This window comes from Cupressus sempervirens, chromosome 1 (genome assembly GCF_028749045.1).
Source record: "Cupressus sempervirens isolate cs-2001-9-10 chromosome 1, ASM2874904v1, whole genome shotgun sequence".
In the NCBI taxonomy this organism is placed as follows: domain Eukaryota; kingdom Viridiplantae; phylum Streptophyta; class Pinopsida; order Cupressales; family Cupressaceae; genus Cupressus; species Cupressus sempervirens.
Window position 1 is genome coordinate 553,276,110 of NC_143118.1, and position 25,944 is coordinate 553,302,053.

A 25,944-nucleotide genomic window follows, 5' to 3' on the forward strand; every position below is an offset into this window, starting at 1 on the left:
CTTTTCTATGTTCTTTGGTTTTTGGCTGGGTCTTTTGCTTATTATCAGCCTTTGAACTTGAACTCTTTTGGTTGGGCTTTTCACACTTATTTTTAACCTTGTTAATGTTTTAACTCTTGGGTTTTAGGGTCCCTGTAAAACATGTTTATTTAATAAAAAACAATAGCACCTAGAGGAAAGGTTGAGTTATGATATGAAAATAAGTACAAGAATCAGTTAAAAAAATGATATTATAGTGCATTGATATTCTACTTAAGGTTTCAAAGGTTGGTTACATTGATTAAGTTTAGAAGAACGCCAAGCTTAACATTCTATACTGAATCTTACTTTAGGAGCTGCCTAAAGTAATCAAATAATTGGAACTACAAATATGTCACAACCAAGGTGACCGAGGGAGAAATTGAAAATCTACATATGAAGATGACAATTCTTTTGCATTGTTGTCAAAGAAGGAGAAAGTGTACTAAAGAATGAACTAAGGGAGATAAAGAAGAAATCTTGATCCATCTAATCTTACTGAAGGAGAAATCCTAATTGCTCAGGGAGAAAGTGTATCTGTTGATTACATTTATTTAGTAAGAGGGAGATAATGTTGAGGAAAATATAAGAAGTGATCAAGATGAGTCATAAGGATGAGTTGATTATCTATTGATCAGAACAAAATTTTGTAACCTATTCAGAAGATGTTAGTTAGTGATAGAGGGAGAGATTTCAATACAAGGAATTCTTTTATTTTTGACATTCTAATTGGTTACACTAATTAAGTTTGGTCAGTCTAGTTTGTTGTCAATACCAAAGAGGGAGATTATTGAAAACATATTGATACAAGTATGATGTGTTTCAATCATTTTTTTGTCACTGATGTCAAATTTGCTAGTTGCTGGTAAGACAATTATTTATATGATTTAAGTACTATAATTTATTTGATTGATGAAGAGGATTTGATCAAATGAGATAACAATAGCACCTAGATGAAAGGTTGAGTTATGATATGAAAAGGAGTACAAGAATTAGTTAAGATAGTCATATTATAGTGCATTTCTATTATTCTTAAGGTTGCAAAGGTTGGTTACATTGATTAAGTTTAGAAGAACAAGTTAAGAAAAGTTTGTCTACCAAGATTAACATTTTACATAGTAGGTGCCAAGAAAAGTTAGTGCAAGCAAAGTAGAAAATTAGTTGGAGTTGAGCAAAGTCAATTTTAGTGTAAGTCAAGTGAAATTGGTTAAGCTGAGTAAATTTTAGTTGATGTCAAGCACCAATAAACTTTAGTTCTTGCCAAGTGTTTTGATAGTGGATGCCAAGAAATGCAGTATGTGTCGAGCATCGGAAGCCAATTAATGCTAAGCATCAAAATTATGAGAAAGATAAAAAATTTGATGAATCTGAGTTGACAAGTTTGATTTCTTGGATTGTGTGAACTGTGTGGAAGATAAGATTGATGAACTAGTGGCATAGAATACATAGTAAACTATTTTGAGGTGAATTCAAAGAGGAATGAGGGAGAAGTTTCTAGAAGGGAATGAAATAAAATGAGGGGTAGATTAATTGAATCCTACCTAATCTAAACTAACTCTAAAATGGATGATGGAGGATAAATAAAAATATATCTTACTTCTCTATTTATGGAAATGTTTGGTCAAAAGCAAGGGTTGTCATGTGCAAGAACCTAAGAAAGACAAGGAGTCTAGGGTATTTGCTTCATTTAGTGACCTAAGAGAAGAGATTGCATTGACAAATAAAGAAAGAAGGCTTAAGGGTATGGATGCTTGAAGGGTGAATAGGCTAATAGAGATGAAGAGTGTGAAAGCCAAGAAGAATGGAGGACTGAAATAAAGATCTATAATCTGCAAATGAAGTTGTAAGTTGTTAGATCAAGCCTTACTATTACTCTCTAATCATTGTATCAATCTAGGGTAAATTCTTTGGATTAAGGTTGACCTAATAGTCATTTGTAAATCCTTTAATCAGGTGGCATTCCAAGTGAATTATTTAAACTCCTCTAACAAGGCTCACCCCTAATAGGGTGATTTAAATCCTTTAACCAAGTCACATTTAACAGTGTGCATTGGAACTTTTAATAGGGTTGTCCTTTCACAAGACATCACTTTAGAAGAGTGAGAATGAGTAGCATGTTACTAGTCATTTTTCCTAAATCAGATTTTCACATTAAATCATTGTGTCAAATGTGTTATTGAATATGTTATGTTTCATGTTTACATTTTTGCAAATTGATTTGATAGTACCCTACAAGTTTAAGTGATTGCATAATCTAATGGATACATGCATGATGAAAATGTTTTATGGATATGGTTTCACTAAGCTATGAAAAGTTTTAATTGTACAACTAGACCTTGGATAACTGATTCACCCCACCTCTCAGTTATTCTAAAGAATTTCAACAATTTGTATTAGAGCCATCTACTTAAGAGGACTAGTTTGAAGGTACTAGAAGTAAAAAGATCAAGATGTCAAAAAGAGAAGTACCCAAGCTTAATAGAAATAACTTTCTTGCATGGAAAATTTTGATGAAGCTACACCTAGGAGGTCTTGGAGATCTTGCACAATCAACCATATTTGTTGAGAATACTAATCCTGGTAGAGTCCTAACTATTGAAGATCTAAAAAAGTAGAAAGAACACAACCAGACAATGTTGGGGATTGCCTCTGTCCTAAGCTATGATGAGTTTTATGATATCAAAAATCTTGGCAGTGCAAAGAAAATGCAGAATGCTCTACACACTATCTATGGGGTTGCATGAATGTTCTAAGAGCTAAAGCTAAAAGTCTCAGAGGTAAGTTTGATGATATGAGAATGCAAGAAGGTGAGAATATTTCTCAGTATTGCTCTAGGATAAAAGATTTTGTTAATGCAATAAGAGGAGCTACTGGTATAATAGATGATGATACTATACTGAGAAAAGTTTTGAGAACACTATTGCCTAATTAACTATTAGATTTTTTGCAATAAAAGAATTGAGATGTATACTAGGAAATAATTTAAGTCTTGAAGGTCTAGTTGGTAGGCTCATTTCTTTTGAGTTATCTATCTTTGATAATTATAAACCTAAAAATATAGAATGTTATTTCAAAGCTAAGTTTTCATTAAAGGAACCTAATGAGAAGAAGAAGAAAAAAAGGGCAAAATATGTGTCCATTGATAGTGATACATATGAGGAAGATGTTGATCAACTTGAAGCACTACTAGAAAGGATATTTCACAGAGGTAAAGGCAAGTCTAGAGGTAAGTTACCTATCATGTGTTTCAATTGCAATGAGGTTGGTTATATTGCTGCTAGATGTCCAGAGAAGAAGAATTACAAAGGTGGTGACAAGTACAAAAGTAGAAGAGATGAAGACAATGAAGACTACAAAGACAAAGGAAAGAAGTCTTGCTACATTGATGAAGATGAAAAAAAGAAGGATTGGAAGATCATGACAAAGAAGTGGTGTATGTTGCAATGAAGGATTAATCTAACAAGGATGAGAAAATTGCACTAGTGTCTTATGTGAACAAGAATGATAGATGGATAATTGATAGGGGGTATTCACATCACATCACTAGAGATAAAAGTAAGTTTATTACCTTGAATTAATATTGGAAATAGTGTAAGGTTTGGTAATGATGCACCATGTCTAATAAAAGGAAAAGTTTCAATCAAGCTCACAGAAAATATTTTATGTGACAATGCTTATTATGTTGAAGGAATTAACTATAACCTTTTGAGTATGTCACAACTAAATAATTTGGGTTGTAAGGTTGAGGTTGAGAATAAAATTGCTAAGATCATGATATTGATGGAAAAGTTATTGGTAAAGGTGATCAAACTAGAGGTAATCTATTCTACCTTGATATAGAGGATGCTACTTGTTTAGTTGTAGAATTTGATGATGTGTGGCTATGGCACAAGTGGTTATGTCATGTTAATTTTGATAACTTGGTTAGTATCAATAACATGAGAAGAGTCAGAGGTTTTCCTAAGTTGAAAAAGCTTGACAATATAATTTGCAAACAATGCCAATTAGGCAAAATGACAAAGTCAAGTTTTAAGAGTAAGCCTCATACCTCTAGAGGAATATTAGAGATTGTTCATACTGACTTGTGTGGACCAATTAAAGCAAAGATACAAAAGAGATAAGTACATTATGCTGCTTGTTGATGATTATTCTAGAATGATGACGGTTATGGTTCTAAAATAGAAATATGATACTTTCCAAATGTTTAAGTAGTACTTAGCAAGAGTTGAGAAAGAAATAGGTAAAAGTTTGAATTTTTTGAAATTTGACAGAGGAGGAGAATTTACATCAAATGAGTTTGAGATTTTTTGTAATGACAAAGGAATCAAAAGATAGACATCTACTCCTCGAACCCCTCCATAGAATGGAATTGTTGAAAGGAGGAACAGGTCTATAATGGACTATGATAGGGCACTCATGATGGAAAAAAATGTTTCTTTGAAATACTAGAGAGAAGTTGTAAGTAAAAGTGTCTATACCTTGAACTGTGTACAAGTCAAGAAAGGTACTCATTCAACACCTTTTGAACTATGGTATGGATACTCACCTAATGTAAAATATTTTAAGGTATTTGAAAGCAAGTGTTATATTCTCAAAGATTTTAGGAATGGTAAACTAGATGCAAAAAGTAAAGAAGGTATATTTCTTGGTTATTCCACAAGAAGTAAAGCTTATAAGTGTTTAAATACTAACACTAATAAAGTTGTGGAAAGTACAAATGTGAAATTTGATGAATATATAGAAGTATATGAGGCTGAACCTATGAAGCAACTAGAAGAGTACCAATCATTTGTATAGTTTTATGAAGGCATGCCTATTGAAGAAGATGTTGTAAATAAAGTTGCAAACAAACAACAAGTTTTAGTGGTTGTCGAGTCACATACTATGAATTTTGAGTTACATTTAGGAACCGAGCTACATTTAGGTGTCCAGTTATAGAATGAATATGAGGCACATTTTGATTTTGAAATTAGTGTACAAGAAAGAGATATTGAGCTACCTAACAGAGAGGTACATAGTGATTCAGAAGTTGAGAGACCAAATGTAGAAGCCAAAGCTGAACCAAGATTATCTAAGTATGTCAAAAGACATCATCCTGCTACAAAAATCATTTGTGATAAAGATGCTAGACCAATGACAAGGAACAACTTGAGAAATGATACATGTTTTTTGAGCATGAAAGAACCCAAAATAGTGAAAGATTCCTTAGAAGATGTGGACTGGAATAAAGCCATTGAAGAAGAGATTGAAAAAATTAAGAAAAATAAGACATGGACTCTAGTTTCTTGACCATAACACAGAAATGTGATTGGTACCAAGTGGATATATAGAAAAAACTTAGATGAAAATGGTGAAGTCACAAGGAACAAGACAATATTAGTCTTTAAAGGATATGCACAAGAAGAAGGGATAGATTATGAAGAGACATTCACTCCTATTACAAGACTAGAAGGAGTAAGAACTCTGCTTGCTTACTCTGCATACAAAGGTTTCAAAGTTTATCAAATAGATATTAAGTCTGCATTTTTGAATGATATATTGGAGGAAGAGATTTATATAGAGCAACTAGAAGGATTAGTTGATGCTAACAACAAAAACATGATATGAAGACTACAGAAAGCTCTTTATGGTTTGAAGCAAGCACTGAGGGCATGGTATCAGAGACTTAATAATTATCTTGTGAAGATTGGATTTGAGAGGACTGATGATAACAATAATCTATATTTGAAGACAAAGAAAGGAAAATGTATTTTTTTATCTAAATTTTTTATTGATGATATCATATTTAGAGATCAAGATATTTTATGTAGTGCCTTTTTAAATGAAATGAAGCAAGAATTTGAGATGTCTATGTTTAGAGAGATCAAGTTCTTTGTGGGTTTGCAACTACCTTAGATGAAATATGGTATATAATATCACTTAGTCAAAGTATGTTAAGGAGATACTAAAAAAATTTTGATTGGAAGATTCCAAGCTAGTAAGCACACCTATGGTGATAGGATATAAATTATCAAAGAATGATGATTCAGCTAAGGTGAATCAAACATTACATGGGTCTATGATTGAAAAATTGCAGTACGTAGTACATAGAAAACCTGATATTGCATTGTCTCTAGGGATAGTTGAAAGATTCTCTACTAATCCCAGGGAGAATCACTTGATGTAAGTTAAGAGAATAATGAGATATCTTAAAGGAACATAGGAGTATGGTCTATACTACAAGAAAAATGAAAAATTTGAATTGAGAGCCTATATTGATGTTGATCGGGATGGAAACATTGATGATGAAAAGAGAAGTAGTGGAGGAGCATTTTTCTTAGACAAAAGGTTGGTTACATGAACTAGCAAGAAAGAAAACTTCATTTCTCAATCTACTACTAAAGTTGAATATGTTGCTATTGTGGTAAATTGTACAAACATTCTATGGATCAAACAACTACTCAAAGGTATGAAGGAGGAAATCACTGAACTTGTGATAATTTATTATGATAATAGAAGTGCTATAAATATATCAAAGAATCTTGTAATTCATACAAAGATTAAGCACATTGCAATCAAATATCATTACTTAAGAGAATTAGTTCAAGATAAAGAGGTGAAGATGGAATCTATCAACACAAAAGAGAAAATAGCTGATATCTTCATAAACACATTACCTAAGGATGCTCATAAGTATCTAAAAGTTAAACTAAGGGTGATACACCTATCAAAGGCTATCTAAGAAGCATGAGGATTTCCTTGTATCAAACAATTTGATTGACATATGTTATATATTGATGTAGTGGATCTTACTTTAGGATCTACCTAAAGTAATGAAAGAATTGGAACTACAAATCAGTCACAAGCAATGTGATCAAGGAAAAAACTAAAAATCTTCATATGAAGATGATAAGTCTTTGGCATTATTGTCAAAGAGGGAGAAAGTGTACTGAAGAATGAATTGAGGGAGATAAAGGAGAAATCCTAATCTATCTAACCTTGCTAAAGGAGAAGTCCTAATTGCTAAGGGAGAAAGTTTATCTATTGATTACATCTATCTACTGAGAGGGAGATAATGTTGAGGGAGATATAAGAATTGATCAAGAGGAGTCATAGGGATGAGTTTATTGTCTATTGATCAGAATAGAATTTTGAAACCTATTTAAAAGATGTAAGTTGATGATAAAGGGAGAGATTTCAATACAAAGAATTCTTTTCTTTTTGGTATTCTGATTGGTCATATTGTTTAAGTTTCTAGTTTGTCATTAATGCCAAAGAGTGAGATTGTTGAAAACATATTGATACAAGTATGATGAATGTGTTTCAATCATTTTTCTATCACTGATGTCAAACCTACTAGTTGCTGGTAAGATAATTGCTTATATGATTTAAGTACTATCATTTATTTGATTGATGAAGAGGATTTGATAAAATGAGGTAACAATAGAACCTAGAGGAAAGGTTGAGTTATGATATGAAAATGAGTAAAAAAATTAGTTAAGACTGTCATATTATAGTGCATTGGTAATCTACTTAAAGTTGCAAAGGTTGGCTACATTGATTATGTTTAGAAGAACAAGTTAAACAAAGTTTTTCTACTAAGCTTAACATTCTACATAGTAGATGCTAAGAAAAGTCAGTGCAAGTTGAGAAAAAAATTAGTTGGAGTTGAGAAAAGTCAATTTCAATGTAAGTCAAGTGAAATAGTGTAAGCCGAGTAAAGTTTAGTTTATGTTGAGCACTAGTAAACTTTAGTTTTTGCTTAGTGTTTTGATAGTAGATGCCAAGAAATGTAGTATGTGCTGAGCATCAGAAGCCAATTAATATCGAGTGTCAACATTATGAGAATGATCAAGAATTTGATGAATTTGAGCCATCAAGTTTGATTTCTTGGATTGTGTGAACCGTGTGGAAGATAAGATTGATGAGTTGGTGGCATAGAATCCATGGTAAACCATTTTGTGTAGAGTTCAAAGAGGATTAAAGAAGAATTTTCTAGAAGGGGATGGAATGAAATAAGTGGTAGATTCATTGAATCCTACCTAATATAACCTAACCCTAAAATGGACAATGGAGGATGAAGGGATAAATATCTCAATTCTCTATTTATGGAGATGGTTGGTCAGAAGCAAGGGTTTTCTCATGTGAGAACTTAGGGAGGACAAGGAGTCTATGGTATTCACTTCATTTAGTGATCTAAGAGAAGAGACTACATTGACAAACATAGAAAGAAGGCTTAAGGTTACAGATGCTTGAAGGGTGAATAAGCTATCAGAGATGAAAAGTGTGAAAGCCAAGTAGAATGGAGGATTGAAATAGAGATTTTTAATTTTTCAAATGAAGTTGTAAGTTGTTATCAGATCAAGCCTTACTATTACTCTCTAATAATTGTATCACTCTAGGGTAAATCCTTTAGATTAAGGTTGACCTAACAATCATTTATAAATCCTTTAACCAAGTGACATTCCAAGTGAATGATCTAAAGTTCTCTAACAAGGCTCACTCCTAATAGGGTGATTGGAATCCTTTAACTAGGTCACTTTTAATAGTGTGCATTGTAACCTTTAATAGGGTTTTCTTTTCATAGGGCATCACTTTGAAAGATCAAGAATTAGTAGCATGTTACTAGTGGTTTTTCCCAAATTGGGTTTCCACATTAAATCATTATGTCAAATGTGTTATTGAGTCTGTTATGTTTCATGTTTACATTTCTGCAAATTGATTTGATAGTAACCTACAAGTTTAAGTGATTGCATAATCTAATGGATGCATGCATGATGACAATGTTTTATGGATATGGGTTCACTAAGATGGGTTCACTAATTCCTTATTTGTTAACTATATGATCTTAGATTTTTAATCTTTGTGTCCTTTTTGTTCAACTCATGATTTACAAGAAACAATTGATTCATCACATCTAGTTGATCGTTTGTAAGATTATACACATCAAATGATCTTTTTTAAGTCTAGTAGTCATTTGTCTTTTGTCTTCTTTAGCCATGAACCTAGATTCTTCAACTTTCTTCTTTTTTTCAATTGCCTCACATAGTCTTACTAATTAATTTTCATATTCTCTCTGGAGTTCTTTGACTTCTTTACCTAGAATGATGTTCTTCTCCAATAGATCTACCATTGTTGCATCACTATCACTAGAATTTCCACTATTAAGCAATTCTTTGACATCAAATTCCTTATATGGTGTGTCATTTTTCTAAAATACAATACTTTTCCTTTTCTTTAGGGATTTCCTTAACTCTTCTTTTGCTCCTTCAAGTTGCTATAGTATGATCTAGATTTCAATCATTTGATTCTCAATGATCTTTCCCAATTCGTATTCCTCCATTTCCAAGATCTATACTCTTAAGCTATTAGATTTCTTTCAAGAGAACTAAGCTTTGATAACAATTGTTTATAGTCTTATTGGTAAATAAGATACTAAAAGAGGGAGGTGAATCAAGATCTACAAAAAAAATTGACTGACTAAAATAATATCTCAATTTAACTATATTCACACCTAATCCATCTCATGTCTTAGATCCCATACCATATGATCATAACTTGTAATGCTGAAATGAAATCTATTTAAGCATAACATCCATAAAAATACAAACACATAACACAAAGATTTTGATAATCTAGAACCATTCAAGGTGAAGGTAAAACTGTGGTGGGGATGAAACCCACAAATCTTTATTATTGCAAAAACAAATTTCACTTATTAGGACTGTAATTTGATCACTTTTGATGATCTACCCTATGAGGGGATCTTCTTTGTTAAATGATTTATAATAATTTTAGGTCTTACCTTGATTAAAGGGTTTTACAATTACAAATATGTAAGGAGTCTATTAGGAGATTTAAATAGGTCTGTTAAAACCACTTTGTTAAGAGATTTTCCTTGACTCAATGTATCAAAATTGATTCAGTACTTGATCCTTTGATTCTATCTAAAAGTTGTTTATGGATCTCCTCTCTTCAATGTCTCAAACTAATCTCCCCATCTAATATACTCTATTCTATCCTTCACTGCTAGGTTGCTCTATCCTTAGCTTATTCACACCTTTGCACTCACTTCCATTCACCATTCCATTCCACTCATTCATTTACAATAATTTAGGGTTAGAACCATTCTTAAATAGATAATCATAGAAAGCTCTAGATCTTAATTAATGATCCATATTTCATCCTTTTTTTTTGACCCTTCTAATTTTTTGATTGGTTAATATGCTTTTCTTGGGATTAATGTCTTTTGACAAAACATGTAATCTTCTCCTTAATTAACTCTACAATATTTAAATTTCATGTAGAAGTTGGCTAAAATGATTTACATAAGTGTTTGTGCCATTACAAACTCATATATCAAAACTTTTTTACTTGACACTTAAATGTTTTTGTGCTTGGTCATAACTAACATTCATGTTGTCACTCGAATTCTATATGCTCAACATATACTAACTCACTCAACATTAATTAACCTTTTCTTCACTTGGTCTTTATTATTTTATTTTTCATGTATGCTTTCTCAGTCTCTATTGGGGTGGTCAACAACCTTTGACTTGCTCAAAATGTATTGATATATAAACAAGTCCTTTGTAGCTCAACATTTTCTGGATGGCTTGGTCACAGTGATGATCAACCAATGTTGCCTTGGAAATGACTAAGTGTTAGAAATTAATAGGTAAATTGGGCTTAGAGATCAACATGTAATTGTTAGAATGACTTAGAATAACTAAGAGTTGGGGGGGATGAATCCGTTATCCTCGGGTCTAGATGTACCAATTGAAAATTTAAACACTTTAAATACCTTAAATCTAAACATTCAATAGCTCGGTCCCTATAGAAGATAATCAATAACATAAAATTTTACTCCACTATCCTAATAAATTAAAAACTTGCAAAATGTAAAACATTAATAGTAAAACATCTCAAATGACATCCACACAAGTATGACACTAAGATTTAACATGGAAACCCAGTTTAGAAAAACCTACCAATAACATATTACCAATTTTTCACTCTTTTGAAGTGAGCTCTATTAGGAGCCAACCCTATTAAAGGTTATAAAACACATTGTTAAATGTGACCTTGTTAAATAATTTAATCATTCTATTAAGAGTGGCCTTGTTAGAGGGATTAAGAAAATTCCATTAGAATGTCACCTTGATTAAAGGATTTACATATGACTATTAGATCAACCTTGACAAAAGGATTTAAAAAATGATACAATGGTTAGAGAGAAATAGTAGGTTGATTTGACAAATACAAATCACTTTGCAAATACAAATGACAATTTGATCCAACAAATAATTTACTGACTGGCTTCCATTCACATCTCCATCATTGATTTTCTTGGCATTCATTCAAGCAATTACTCTTCACCTCAACTCTTCATTGCTAAGCCTCTTGCTCAAGTTTTTCGATCAAAAGAATAAACAACTACTCCAACCTTGTTAAGTTCTTCACCAATTCTTATAACCTCTCTAAGTTTATCCCTTGTACCTCCTTAAATAGGTAATTCTAATATTTTTTCACTTAAACATCACCATAGATCTTATGTTTTCGATAAGATTCAACACACAAAATGACTTTATCCACCTTATCATGCATTTTCTTCTTTTCTAGAAACTTATCTTTAAATCAAGTCATTGATAACTCATCTAACTCTTTCCTTGCATTAAATAATCCAAGTCACCAATCCTTACCTTCAAAATGCTTTACATATTCTAAGAAATCAACTGTATTGGTTGGAAATCATGATTCCCTCATAATATGCCAAATGTTGTCCCTCATCCAACACTGTGCTCTACACTTGATCATAACTAAATTACTTGGTCTCTAGTTACTATTTTGTTCAACATTTATACTGATGTTTGTTCAATATTGATACTTGATTGACACTATATTTCACTCATCTTCTGTTGTCACTTGGTCAACTCTAGCATCACTCAGTAAAAACTTCAAGTTACTTAATCTTCTACTCTTTTTCTTGGTCAAGCCTATGCATTTTCTCACTCTTTGATCAATTCTTCTAGGATTTAGTACAACTATCTTCTTTACTTGAATTATGACTAAAAATCACTTTATCTTGTCAAAGTTCAACTGATCAAGTTCCCATTGTAGTTCCTCATAACTCAACCTTTCCTCTAGGTCCCTTTTTAATGTCCTCTCAAATCATCTTCATCAATAATCTTGATATGACACTATAATCAAATAGAAAAATCTTTCCAATAAGGTTTGACATAATGAAAATATAACAGTTGTTCCAATTGTAGTTTCCAACAATCTCCCTCTTTGGCATTGATGACAAAACCTCTATTTACCATGCAATCTAAAACATGTAATTACTTAGGTTATCTCACTCTACATTTAGTATCAAACTTTCATTAATATCCTTATTTTCATTTTGATTCTCATCTCAATGTCCAACGATCTCCCTTTTGCAGTTTCATTATGATTCTCATCCATGTAGCTCTGATATGCAACACATAAACTTTCTCTATCCTATCAGATCATGATATCAACCAACTTCCTTTGTATTGCTGGAAACACCTTGCATATATTCTCCATCTTTACAACATCTCTTTAACTCTTCACAAAAAACCCATTCTTCATATTGTAATGGTATACTATCTCTCTTACTTACATTCTCTCTCTCTTTCATAGTAAATGACATTCTCTCCCTCTTTGACAAAAATGCAAAAGAAACTTCATTTTTCTCATACATCTTTACCATGTAGATATCTTCATGTTAATACTTTTGAATCTTATTCACCATCTTTGATTTGTGCTTATAATTGATACACCATTTTTTTTTCTTCCTTCACTACTTGAGGCAACTCCTAAAGTATGACTTTCTACATCAACTTGTAAGATATTTTGATTATGATGCAGAGATCCATCTAAGCTTAAGTAGCCTTAGTTAGGGGAATCACACCTAATTTACCTCTTAGATTCTCATGTACATCCTTACGTAAATCCTTAGTTAAAATATCATCTCTTTGCTCCTTAGTGTTCACATATTCCAACCTCACTTCTTTATCTTGAACTAACTCTCTCAAGTATTGATACTTCATAGTAATATGCTTGGTATTTGTGTGTATTATAGGGTTCTTTGATATATTTATAACACTTGTGTCATCACAATAGATAGAAAATGATCAATGATCTCTTCCTTCATCCCTTTCAATAATTGCTTGATCCACACAATATTTGAAAAAAATATTTTTGCTACTACATATTCAGCTTCTACTATTGATTATGAAATACAATTTTTCTTCTTTCTTGTCCAAGAAACTAATCTCTATCCTATAAAGAAGATCCACCACTTGTACTTTCTCTTTCATCAATATTTCCTTCCCAATCTTCATTTGTATACACTTTCAATTCAAACTTGTCATTCTTCTTGTAATATATGCCATAGTCCTCCAATCCTTTTAGATATCTCAATATTATTTTCATTCCATCATGTGATTTTCTTTAGGATTTTTAGAAAACCTTGCAACAATATAAGGTATGCTATGAACAACATATTGTAGTTTCTCAATCATTGTCTATAAAATTTCTAGTCACATCAAGAGAATTATCAATCTTAGATATCATATGTCCTCTAGTCATAGGTGCATTGACTTGCCTTAAATATTCCATCCCAAAGGCTTTTAATATATCCTTGATATATTTTTATTGAGTAATGTAGATACCTTGCTTCATCTAATATACTTGTAAACCAACAAAGAATTTGATCTCACCAAACATAGATATTTCAAATTCCTTCTACACCTTACTTGCAAATGATTTGTATAATGCATCTTGTCCTCCAAATATGATATCATCAATGAATAATTCAGCTAAAATTATCTCTTTAACACCTTCAATCTTCAAATATAGATTACTATTATCATTAGTTCTAGCATATCCAATCTTTACCAAATAATTGTTCAACCTTTCATAACATGCTCTAGGGGATTGTTTCAATCCATATAGAGCTTTGTGTAGTTCACATACCATGTTCTTCTTGTTGGGATCAAAAAATCCTTTTGGTTGTTCAATGTTAACCTCTTCTTCTAGGATTCCATTCATAAATGTAGATTTGACATCTATTTGGTACACTTTAAATCCTTTGTAAGTAGAATATGCAAGTAATGTTCCAACTCCTTCCAATCTTGCAATTGGGGAAAATGTTTCACCATAGTCAATATCTTCTTCTTGTGTATATCCTTTGCATACCTATCTAGCCTTACTCCTCATGAATTCTCCTTTTTCATTCAACTTGTTCTTGAATACCCACTTGTTGCAATAAAAAATTTGTCCTTTGGTCTTGGTACTAGTGACCATGTTTTGTTCTTTTCTATTTGTTCAATTTCTTCATTTATTACTTGAATATCTTCATTATCCAAAGGATCTTTTAATAATTTAGGCTCAAATTAATAAATTAAACATGTATTACTCCTTAGTCTTTTCCTAGTCATAACTCTAGATTCTTTGTTTCTAATTATTTTTTCAGGTGTATGGTGTCTTCTTACATATTTTCCCAATGTAGGTTCTTTTCTTCTTTTTTCTTGAATACGTTCATCTTGAAAAATCATTTCAAGTTCATTTTGTATCTTTTCTTCTAGTCTAGGTTCAAGTTCTGCTTGTTTAATATTGTCTTCCTAATGTTTGACATCTTCTTCATGTATCTCTGCATCATTCCACTGATTCGTGGTACCTACAATCTGTTACTTAGTAGCCTGCTACTGCAGCTCAAAATTTACAATTTTTTTTTGCTTCATAGCTTTATTCATTAGCTTAGGTAAGGTGCAAGGAACACCTTCATTTACATATATGAATGTATTGTAGTCTTAGGTTCTATCTTGCATTCAACTTCTTTTTTTTTTTGCATATTCATCAACTTTCATATTTGCACTTTCCACAACTTTGTTAGTGTTACAATTCAAACACTTATAAGCTTTGATCTTAATGGAATGTCCTAACAATATTCCATCATCATTCTTAGTATCAAGTTTTCTATTTCTATTTTTCTTCACTATGTAAAACTTACTTCCACAAAATTTAAAATACTTCACATTAGGTTCATACCCATACCATAACTCAAAGGGTGTAACATTTGTACCTTTCTTGACTTGTACTTAGTTTAAAGTATAGGTTGTTGTACTTGTGGTTTCTCTCCAATATTTTTGTGACACATTCTTCTCCATCATTAGTGTTCTAGCATACAACATGATTGATCTATTTCTCCTTTTAGGTATTCTATTTTGTGGAGGAGTTCAAGGTGTTGACATTTTCCTTTTGATTCCTCTAGCTCTGTAGAATATATTGAATTCATTAGAGATAAATTCTTCTCATCTATTAGATCTCAAGCACTTCAGACTCTTACTTTCTTCCTTTTTAACTCTTGTCAAATACCACTTAAACAATTGAAATGCATCAAGTTTTTCTTCAAGAAACATTACAGTCATCATTCTAGAATACTCATCAACAAATATAATGAAATATGAGTTTCCATAGTAGCTTTTCACTCCAATGGGTCTACAAAGGTTAGTACAAACCAATTCCAAAATATCATTAGATGAGTATGTCTTGCTCTTGAAACTAGACTTAATCTTTTTTCCCAATTGACATTGTTTACACATAGCATTATTCGGTTTCTTCAATCTTTTTAATCCTCTTACTCTTTTCATCTTACTAATGCTTACCAAATTATCAAAGTTCACATGACACAATCTTTTATGTCATAACCACATATCTTCATTTTATGCAACAAACATGTCTCATCGGATAAATCTAGATAGAACAAGTTACCTTATGTTTGATCACCACTTCCAATTAGTTCACTAGTAGCATCAAATAGCTTGTCCTTTTTGTGATGCAATTCAACTTTGTATCCTAATTTGTTCAATTATCAAACACTCAACAAGTTATAGTTAATTCCTTCAACCCAATAAACATTTTCATGCCTGATCTTATCAGTCAATTGTATTGATCCTTTACCTTTCACAAGATATGGTGCATCATTACCACACTTAACTAAATTTTTATTGTTTCATTTTTTAAAACTTAATTTTATCACTAGTCATGTTATGTGAGAAATCACTATCAATTATCCATCTATCACCTTTACTCACATATGAAATTAATGTAGTTTTTGCATCTTCATCAGAATCTTCTTTCATATCAACATAGACAACTTCTTCATCATTACTATCAGAATCATTGTCAGTTTCTTCTTCAACAATATAACAAGATTTCTTACCTTTTTCTTTGTATTCCTTGTTTCTTTTGTTATCTCTATCATCTCTTCTACCTTTGTACTTTCTTTCCTTCCTTTCATCCTTTTCTTCTCTATCAGGTCATCTTGCATAAATACGACCAAATTTGTTACATGACAAACATATTATAGGAAGTTTACCTTTTTATTTTCCTCTACCTCTTGTAGGTCTTCTTGCCATAAATGCTTCAACCTCATTAAGATCATCATTAGAACTCAATCTCACTATTCACACATTTTCCTTTTTCTTTCTTATTAAGAACCAATTGAGACTTGAAAGAACCTTCAATAGTGGTAGGAGTGAACTTATCAAAATTTGACAATTCAAAAGTAGTAAGCCTATCTACTACAACTTCCAAAGTTAGGTTATTACTAGGTACATCTTAGTTTTTATATTACAAAAACCTTGGAACATAGATAGGAAGTAGAGTTCTCAATAGCTTGTTGATCACAGTCATCATCATCATCCCCATTTCATCAAATTTGCCTCTCAAGCTTTTTAATTTTATTCTTAAAATATGTGTATCCCACATTTTCTTAGTAGTTTTGCATTCCTTTATGTCATCAAACTTGACATAGCTAAGGGCTGATGCAATCTTCAACATTTCTTGATTGTGTTATTTCTTCTCTTTTGATTGTTGTGTTGTCAAGGGTTTCAGTATCACCACATAAACATTCTCCACATAGTGTATTTCTCCTTCTCCAATTCCTTCTAGATGTAACTTAATCAAAATCTACCATATAGGGAAGTTCTCTTTGTTCAACCTTGGCACTTCCTTTTTTTACATCTTGATCTTTAGCTTTAAGTACCTTCAAACTTTTCTCTACAAGTTCCAATTCCATGATACCAATTGTTAGAATGATTTAGAATAGTTGAGAGGGGATTGTGAATTAGTTATCCTTAGGTTTAGATGAACCAATTAAAAATTTAAAAACTTCAAATACCTCATATATAAACATTCAAATGCTCGGTCTCTATAAAAGATAATCAGTAACATAAAATTACAGTCTACTATCCTAATAATAACAAACTTGGAGAATGTAAAACATTAGTAGTAAAACATCTCAAATGACATCCACAAAAGTATGACACTAGGATTTAACGTGAAAACCCAATTTGGGAAAAACCATCAGTAACATGTCACCATTTTTTCACTCTTCTTAAGTGAGCTCTATTTGGATCCAACCTTGTTAATGGTTAAAAAACACATTGTTAAATGTGACCTTGTTAAAGGATTTAATCACCCTATTAAGAGTGGCCTTATTAGAGGGCTTAAGAACATTATATTAGAATGTCACCTTTATTAAAGGATTTACATATGACTATTAGGTCAACCTTGATTAAAGGATTTCAAAATAGATGCAATGGTTAGAAAGTAATAGTAGGTTGATATGAAAAATATAACTCACGTTGCAAATACAGATTCCAACAACTGATTGATTGACTAGCCTCCATTAAAATCTCCATCATTGATTTTCTTGGCATTCCTTCAAGAAATCACTCTTGACCTCAACTCTTCAATGTTAAGCCTCCTTCTCAAGTTTTCCAATCAATAGTTAAGGTCTTCACCAATTCTACTAACCTTTCTAAGTTTATCCCTAGTATGTCCTTAAATAGGTAATTTTGATCTTTTTCTACTTAAACATCACCATAGATCATAGGGTGTTGATCAAATTCAACACATACAATGAATCTATCAACCTTATTATTCCTTATCTCTTTTCTAGAAACTTCTCTTTAAATCAATACATTGATCCCTCACCTAACCCTTTCCTTGCATGAAATGATCTAGGTCATCAATCCTTATCTTTAACATGCTTTACATATTCCAAGATATCAACTATATCGGCTAGAAATCACGATTCCCTTATAATCTCTCAAATGATGTCCCTCGGCCAACACTTGTGCTCTAACACTTGATCATCACTAAATTACTCAGTCTCTACTAACTTTTCTATTTAGCACATATAATGATGATCAATAAATACTAATACTTGATCGATATTATATTTTTCTTAACTTATACTATCACTTGGTGAACTTTAGCATCACTCAACATAAACTTCAAGTTACTTAATCTTCTACTCTTTTTCTCAATCAAACCTATGTATTTGGTTATTCTTTGATCACTTCTTCTAGGATTTAGTACAAATGTCTTCTTCACTTGTGTTATGATTAAACAATCACTTTATCTTGTCAAAGTCCAACTAATCAAGTGCCCATTGTTGTTTCTCATAACTCAACCTTTCCTCTAGGTCATTTTGTTATTTCCTTCTCTCAAATCATCTTCATCAATCATCTTGATATGGAACTATACTTAGATAGAACTATCTTTCCAATAATGTTTGAAATATATGAAAAAATAAAAATTATTCCAATTTTTATCATATTGATAGGCAACGAGGCCAACTCCCCATCAAGTGAACTCAACCTAAAAGTGTTTTCTCCTAAGATGTATACAATTTGATATAGACCAATCCACAAGTGTGGAAACTTAGTGTGATTTTCCAAATTTTCTTTATCCTTATCCCACATAAGGACTAGGTCAAGAATCCTACAAGAATCTACTATAGCTCTTTTCAATTCTTAACAATATTTAGTAATATGTTCTCATGCAAAAGTTCTTTTTTAATATAACTCCAAAAGATTCAATAACCTAACCTAGACCATATCCTCATTATCAATGTAATCTCTAATGAATTTAAACATAAGAATATTTAGATTCATAAGAAAGACATGCTCTTGACCATAAACCAAAAAATAAGGGGAGGTGTCTGTTGGCTCTTGATTTAATAGTGATTTCAACTACTAGGTAGCCATGGTAGGATTTCATCTAAGGGTAGATATCTCCTATGATAGACATAATTTTTCAAGAACCTAGGCCAACTATAAAGCTGAACTTCTTCTTCTACTTCAAGCTCTACAAAATGTAGGTGGGTAGACCTTTAGATTCATTCATATGTTATCAATTCAAAGAATACATCTGAATCTATGCAAAGCAAATTAAACACTTATTTCTCCTATACTTATGTAAAACCAAGGGTATGCAATAGCAAGTTACAAAACCTATGAAACCCACAAGCTCAGTGAGGGTATCCTTTCATCTCCTAAACATAAAGGAAAAATGGATAATTGATATTTGATTTTGAATTAGCAAAACCCCACATATGCAACAAAAAACTAAATTGATCATGTAGCTGACCAGTGCTCTATCCATTGGGTATTCCATAAATCACAACATACATCTAGGATATCAATGATCTATCACATACATCAAAATATCAGATCTATCATATCACTTTGTGAATCGGACATCAATTTTCATATTGAACCTCATACATATAAGATATCCTTCTCATGAATCTGCAACCCTATCAAAACATATCAAGCATTTACTTAATTCTTTGAACCAAAAGAAAAAACACATCAAGATATACAACTCAAAATGAGATGCAATTGGACCTATTTTCTTTGTCCACAGATCACAAAATATTGCAAACAATAGAGGTAGGAGGCAAGACTCGGAATGAAACTAAATAATTTGTTGCTCTTTATATTCATTCCTTTCAAACAAGTACAATTCAAGATGCATGAAAGACTCATAAAACACACAATAGATCAGAAATATACTATATACTTTATTGTTGTTGTTCATACAAGAGAGAAAATGTTGGAGAAAGATGGTGGATTCATAGCTAGAACTTTTCTCAATAGTTTGGAACTAGCAACATCCAACCTTGGTAGTATCATAACTATGGAAACCTGTCCAAAAGTTTGGAACCCTTTACAATGAGAGAAGAGAGAAAGATATAGAAGAAGGAAGGAATCTTGGATCTAATCTAGAATCAACACTTGTCCACATGAAAATCTTCCATCTATTGAAGCCAAGCCTCTCTCTTCTCTATTCTACAAAATCAATTCTAAAAATATCTCTCTAAATGATGGAAAAGCCCCTTTCTTATAAAATATCTGATTTTTTGACAAAAGTTTCCAAATACCCTACCAAACTCATTTGGATGCAAAATAATATTGCTACAATGAATCTCTCCAAGTTTGGCACATACCCATCTAACCAGTTAGCCACAAACTAAAACTGAACTGCTCACACCAGAAAGTAGTTGAAAAAGAGTACCTTGGACAAAATCTAGTATAAATCTTACCCACTAATACCTATGCATAAATTTTTAGACTCTAAGAGATTTTTGTCGATAGATTATAAGTCTATGCTTTCTTAAGAAAAATGCCCAGGGCAACAATTTGAAGTTGTGGGTTGAAAACTGATTATCAGACCTTGAAATCTTGCAAATATTTTATTTTATGCTAAATTATGAACTATATAATAAAACTAATTTTCATTTAAAAATCTTGTATGTTCAGTTCTAAAAAATGAATAAAATAAATATTTTTTGCAACTATGCAATTTTTCTCTACTTTCCATTTTAGGTCAAAATTGGTTGACCAACCACTTAACACATGGTGCTCTCTAATTGGCTAACCTTTGCACCATCACCAATGATGTCATCATCCACTTGGCATCTCTTCCATATTATTTCCATGTTTCATGATCTCATTTTCTCACACATCTGCCATTTCAGCTGCTCATGGAGCTTGATGCCACTTGTAATTATCTCGTGCCTTCATAGCTCTTAACACTAATTGTGCACTAATCAGAGTGACCACGTGACTATCCATTAGTGGTTAGTCATGACATTGGGAATGCTAGCCATAAACCACCAATTTAACCACTGACCACATGAAACTACCAACTAAAACCACTTTGGACAATATGAACCACTAGTTGTTAATTGCTTCTTTAATCATTGACCACATGAAAATTCCAAACTAACTGCATCACGCACCATCACAACCACTAAACTAACTACTGACCATGTGATCATTGGGATTGCCTCAAGATTCATGCCACATGACATGCTTTGGTTTTCTTGTTTGCCTTGAAATTTGTGCCACTTGTCATGCTCTGATTTGACCTCAGGCTGCCATGTGTCACTTTCTCATTATTCAATGGGTCCATGTCATCTCCACACATCTACATTCTCATTCAAAATTAACTTGCATGTGCCCTTTAGCTAGCTAGGACCCAAGCATGAGCTTGGTCTACCTCAAAAGCTTGTGTCTTTAAAGACATATTACTTATTGTGCCTTCTTACTTAAAAACAACAAAAGGTATTCCCATACAAGGAATGTGGGATAAAAAAATTGTTTTAGTCATCAAAAATTTCTTGTACATACCAAGAAAAATCCCTGTATGCAAGTTCTTATGGCATTGGGTGAAAATTTAATGCCCATGCAAGAAGTCACAATAGTATCTCACAAATTCATATTGCTCAGATGGTGCTAAGAACCAAATGGTTGGCTTCTCTATTTTCTTTATGATATTGAATTCTCTTATCACATGGCTTGGTTTCATTACAAATTATACATCTAGAGGTTTCTAGTTTTGGAAAGAAATGTAATACAAAAAGTGGGTTCTAGATTAATGTCGACAATGATCTTTAAGGATTCAAACCACACTCCCCCTAACTGGAGTTGTTGGATGGATCTTCTCCCTCTATGAAAATGACATCAACTTTTGCAATATGCATTATGACTTACCTTCAAAAGCATCATGCTCATAACCATGTGAGACCCTTCTTGCATCTACATCTCCTCTCCTAGTAATCACTTGCATTGGCAACATCTTTTGTGGATTATCCCTATAGATTGGAAACAAAAATAATGAATGGATACTATTAGTTGATGCAACCATTATCATGGTAATGTCTACTACTCCAATCCTTAAGAGATTAGCATCATAACCCCTTGCGATTAAAAACAACTTGCAACAATTCAAATACTTTTATGTGTTCTTTTGAGTAGACTAGGAGTGGAATTAATAATGGAGACTCCTAACTTGACCAGAAATCAAACCCTTTCTCCACCATTCATAGCTCTTATAATTAAATACACTAGGGCAATATTTCATCACAACCATATTTTAGACTAGAAATAGGGAAATGATTTTTTATGTTTAATCTTCTTTTCCATGCACAACCCCTGATCCTCATTTAATGTTTGTTTGACTTTGTATACATACGAGTGTGGAACATCTTGAGGGATCTTATTTCATGTTCAACTTTGATCATTACCTCTATGTGTATCTCTTCAAAAGAATTTTATTCCATAAGCTTCTCAGATTGAAATTGGATTCAAAGTCAATTTTCTCATTCATCATTTTGTATCTCTCCACCCTCTACGCACTTTGATTAAGCTCTCCACATCTCTGAATTGGATACCAATGATAGAGCATTAAAATAACCCCTTTAATCAATGCTCAATTGTGAGTAAAGGAAACATAAGTCCTCCATTTCAAGGCATCTTTAATTATACTCATCAGGCTACATTTTTCTTTAAAATACCCATATTTATTCTATAAATAATGCTACCCCAATTAGGCCCTCTATGCAAAAAATAAAATTATCTCCAATATTCCAAAAATAAATGCACTTTATTGTATAATCTTTTGTGTATAGTTTTTAATTTGCAATTAAAATTAGTAGAACATCTTTATCAACATTTGGTTTCAAAGCTAGGCTTCTCAAACATGCCTACAAAAGATGTCAAGGTTTTTTATTTTTATACTCTCTAAATTTGAACTTCATTTGAAATAAATATTTGATGTAACATATTTTCAACACCTCAAATATTTGTATCAAGTCTAATGGAATCAGTCAGGCCCCAAACTAGGTTCAGCTAAACAAATTTTCAAATACAAACAATTGATCCCTCAAACTGATCCAATGAACACCTAAAATTGATTATATTAATCATTGATCAATGTTTGATCATTTCAAAACTCATTTCTTTATTCATTCTGATATGTGTCAACTTCGTGTCAAGAGGCCTACAAGCTAGCTTTAAAAACTAACTAAAACACCTAATATATCCTTAGCACATGACATGCTCTAATGTTTACAGTCTTTCAGTATAGAAAATCTTGCTTCATGATGATCACCCAGTAAAAAGGTATTAACACTCAAATTCACCTCCTCCAAAATACCCTGCATTTAAACATGTTAAGAATAAATAATCACATTCGATTTTGGCATTGAGAACTGATCAAACAGATACTTGCGGTCCTAAAATCTAGTGCATTGGTTTACTATCACATGAATAGAATAATTCTTTGATTTAGGCTCATGATAACTAATTGGGAAAATTTGGCAGGCATGCAAAGTTGGGTACTCAGAATTACAGAACTAGGAACACTAGTAGAACATTAATTTTCAAAAACAGAATGGACCTAAGAAGTACAAACGAATTCGTCAAGACTTGAAAAATGGAAAAAATGAAGTAATTTTAGAGTAGAAAATGGTGGTAAAATCAATTTGGTCTCATATTTCATGGTTTTAAATTATAAAATCCTGAATAGGGCTACCAATCAATTTGCACTTTTAGACAGTAGTGAAACTTCAAAAGTTGCATTTGGAATTGCACTTGAAAACTAGTTAAATGGATTTTTCATAGGCTCAAATTTGAAACATAGCAAGTCTCTAACCCATATAATGCAATAGAAAAATAATATTTTCATTATGGTCAACTAGGTTAAATTTACAACTAGTCAAATAGGGCTTCCCAAAATTCTAAACATTATGCATCGGCATGACAACATTAAACAAGCAACTTTGGTGGATTTCAAACCTAGTCAAAACATATTGAAATGAATCCAAATATGAAACATAGGTTCTTTGATATGCATACTAAACATTTAAAAAGTGGTGAGTCACAAAACTTAACTAGGTGCAAGATATTTATTGTAGACTAGGCTTCCTATCGTTGTTTAACTCTTAGGCAAAAATGTAGATTTAAGCAATGCTCAAAATGACACCTCGTAGAATGACTCAAAATGACAACTTATCATCATGGTAAATGTGCATATAATGAATGAAAGGTGTTAAACATGTGAACCAAATCATGGGCCTCAAAATGATAATTGGGTACATATGCATGAAAAGCTCTTATAGGCGCTCAATTTGAGTCAATTTTTAGAAATGGTACTCAAAATCAGTGCTTCAATTTTGAGTCCCAATAGTGTCTAAGGCATCCTTTACCCTTACTCTATTAGTCTATAGTGTGTATTTAAATTATGAGTGCCAATCTTTTGGATTTTGATTAAGAAAACATTAAATAATAATAATTTTTTTTTTGTTAGTGGACTCAACCACTCCATTTCCTTGAAGATAATAGTTAGATGAGAGCTTTATAATTACCTAATTTTCAACTTCCCATTGTGTAAAAAATACTAAAGAAAATGATATTTCATTATCATATAACCAAAAAAAGTTCATCCTAAAGCTTGTGATGATTTGTTCTTCAAGAAAGTCAGTGATGACTTGTAAACTTCCTTAGCCCCAATAAGCAAAGGGGTGCACATCATATAGTGGTTTTAGTGCCATTTCTACATTTGTTTCTTTTTTAATACTTGTCTAACACACATGGTAAGAGCATGCATGCTCATGTCTATCCTTGAAAAATGTAGGCCAATAGTATCCTAACCTCCAAATCTGGTGTATTGTGTCTTCAATTGAATCATGTTTGGTCCCATCTTTATCATGAAATTTTACTAATACACCTTTCACTTTATTAAAATTCAAAAATTTCAAATATAATCTATCATAATTTTGTTTGTACATAGATGCCCATTTTTTAGCATGAATGAACCATACTTCATCTTTTAATCTATTTGTTGTGAACTTTCCATTTCTTTGGGGCATCTATTATGCAACAAATAGTACCCTGTATCCTAATACTAGATATCTAAAATGATTCCATTTTTATACACATAAGAAACTAATCCTTCTTATGTATAAAAATTTCTTGGTTAACCCTTCTCCAAAAACAAATTGTGTTGGTTGTATTTCTATATCAAACTTTTGTAATGTAGCTATTCATTCACCTCTATGTTTGCCAAGTTCATTATGCTTGAGAAGTGACTTTACCCTAAGAGGAACAATAGCATAGATCTTGCTTCTCAAAATATAGTGCATAAATTTATTGATAGCCTTCATCAAAGGAAAACACTATTTGTCCAAATTGGATTAACTCAGGTTAGTATTTTTTAGAGAAAAACTCTTAAAGGAAATAGGTCTTTCATCCTCTCCATCCTTCTTCTAAGTAAGTATTTTGGAACATAAATGTTCTAAAGAAAATTAATATAACTTAAAGGTTAATTAATAATCTAATATAACCATAACTAGTATTGTTGTAATAATTATTTTGATCTCTTTGAATACCTTCTTAACGATAGTAGTCCACTCAATCTTGGCATCTTTATTTAACATATCACTGAGGGGATGTACTACCTCTATGAAGCCATTTATAAACTTACCAATAAAATATATCTCCTAAAGATATGCTTTAAATCCTTTCTACTATTTGGTGGTAGAAGCTTTTAGATAGCCTCCACTCATTCTAGATTGATGGAAATACCTAATTTTGAAATTATATGCCCCAACCTTTAGTCACCCAAAAAGAGCACTTCTTTGGATCCAGTGAAATTCCATATTTCCTATATTGGTTCAACACTTGTTTCACATCCACAATATGATTAAATCTTGTCTTAAAAATACTATAAGATTAGCCATATACATCACACAACATTTATTAAGCAATCCTTTGAATATAA